The sequence below is a fragment of the Schistocerca serialis genome, unplaced genomic scaffold (genome assembly GCF_023864345.2).
Source record: "Schistocerca serialis cubense isolate TAMUIC-IGC-003099 unplaced genomic scaffold, iqSchSeri2.2 HiC_scaffold_1173, whole genome shotgun sequence".
Lineage (NCBI taxonomy): Eukaryota > Metazoa > Arthropoda > Insecta > Orthoptera > Acrididae > Schistocerca > Schistocerca serialis.
In genome coordinates this window covers 127,501-130,000 of record NW_026047374.1, presented here as the reverse complement: position 1 = coordinate 130,000, position 2,500 = coordinate 127,501, and positions in this window count along the sequence as shown.

Sequence of the window (2,500 nt, the reverse complement as noted above, 5' to 3'; positions counted from 1 at the left end):
CACGCCGGGAGGCCCCCCCTCACCGGCCGGGGACGGTCCCACCCAGCCACCGCCGCGTATCGCTTCACACCCACATGCCATTCACGTTCGTGGGCATGGTGGGTATCGCTGAAACAACCGGTTGGTAGCTCAACCGATCGTCGCCATCACTGATTCACCTCTAGCGAGAACAACCGCACCACAACGGTTTACCAGTTCTTCATTTGCGTAACGTCACCAGCAAACGTAGACGTCCATCGCCATTTGCAAATTCAACGATTGTTGCATGCCTGTGTCAGGTGTCACGACACACTATGTCTGCCCACATACACGCAACAACATGTGCACGCTTCGCGAACACGTGGAAGGTGGCCCCCGTACGTATGCGATGTCCATTGCGCGAACGACTGTCAACCGGCCTCTGTCGCATGTCGCAGATGTGGAACGCAGTGCACCATGCTATCACGGTGTGTGAGAAGAGACGACTACGTCTGACAACACGCGCCACTACATCAACAGACGGCTCATGGTGATCGCCATCCACGGCATACCATACTGCAATCCAGCTCTTATAGGGAGACGACACGTAGCTGAGTGCACAATATTTGGACCGTATGGTTCGCCGTTGTTGGCGCAGTCGTGGTACGGTCACACATGTACCACGATGTATCATTCAGTACATGAGGACCAATGTGCAGTACAGTGTGTGATTTGGACGTACAACATCAGCGGACAGTTGACACAAGCCGTACCACAACGTAGGCTGTGCTTCGCCATGCGAATGCCAATGAACAACTGCGAAGGGCATTGAGCATGTACGTCCTGCTGCCGTCCGCATTACAGTGTATAGCTGCAAGGTGTTTAACATGAAGCGATACTCTGGGGACCGGGCAGTGCGAGTAGCAAACTATATTGCGGGGGTTGCAGTTAGGCAACACTACACTAATTTAACGCGTCGTATGACAATTACAGAGCAGGTTAAGGCCCAACGTGTGTTGGGTTAAGGCGCAACGTGGGTTGGGTTAAGGCGCAACGTGGGTTAGGTTAAGGCGCAACGTGGGTTGGGTTAAGGCGCAACGTGGGTTAGGTTAAGGCGCAACGTGGGTTAGGTTAAGGCGCAATATAGGTTAGGTTAAGGCGCAATATAGGTTAGGTTAAGGCGCAATATAGGTTAGGTTAAGGCGCAATATAGGTTAGGTTAAGGCGCAATATAGGTTAGGTTAAGGCGCAATATAGGTTAGGTTAAGGTACAATATGGGTTAGGTTAAGGCGCAATATAGGTTAGGTTAAGGTACAATATGGGTTAGGTTAAGGTACAATGTGGGTTAGGTTAAGGTACAATGTGGGTTAGGTTAAGGCGCAATATAGGTTAGGTTAAGGTACAATATGGGTTAGGTTAAGGTACAATGTGGGTTAGGTTAAGGTACAATGTGGGTTAGGTTAAGGTACAATATGGGTTAGGTTAAGGCGCAATATAGGTTAGGTTAAGGTACAATATGGGTTAGGTTAAGGCGCAATATAGGTTAGGTTAAGGTACAATATGGGTTAGGTTAAGGTACAATGTGGGTTAGGTTAAGGTACAATGTGGGTTAGGTTAAGGCGCAATATAGGTTAGGTTAAGGTACAATATGGGTTAGGTTAAGGTACAATGTGGGTTAGGTTAAGGTACAATGTGGGTTAGGTTAAGGTACAATGTGGGTTAGGTTAAGGTACAATGTGGGTTGGGTTAAGGTACAATGTGGGTTAGGTTAAGGTACACATTGTTGTAAGGAAAGGTGTATTGGGGGGGGGGGGGGGGCGGCGGCGGCGGCGGCGGCCGGTTTGTTGATTGTGATTATAGTAAGTGGATGCCTGCGGCATCATCTGATTTGCCACGTCAGGATGCACCTTTGGCTCATGACAGGCGGCGCTCTGATTCCATGCTTGTGGCAGACCTGTGTCTTTCATTCCTGCCATTGTTTGTGTGCTGTGACAGGAGGCAGTATTGTGATGTTGGGTGTACCCCTGTGTAGGACATGTGTGGGTGTTGGTGGCTTAGCTGAGCAATGGTGGTTGTCGGAAGGGTGGGGTATTCTGTTTTGTGAGTGGACCTCCCGGTCTGGTTATGATAGTGTGGATTGTCTAATGTGGCGGAGAGGATGCACTGGGTGTTGTTCCATGCTGGTGCTTACATATTGTCTTTGTGCCTGTTACAGGCAGAGAGTAGTGCGTGATAAGAGTGTCTGGCTGACGTGTGGTTGTGATTGTGAGCAGAGTCTTTCAGCATGTATACGGACAGTTGTATACATTATCTGTATTTTGATGGCTCTATCTATTACTAATCAGCGCCGTGTATACGTTTCATCCGGTTCCAGTCGAAACTGTTGTATCTCTGTACATTAGTGACACGGCGAGGCCGCCATGTAGTTACTCGTCTCGGCAGCTTCCACCGGTGTATGGCAAATGATTATAAGGAATCAGTCTAGTCGTCAATACCGATAGTGTGACGTCACATGTCTGGGGTGGGGGACGCTGCGCCCTT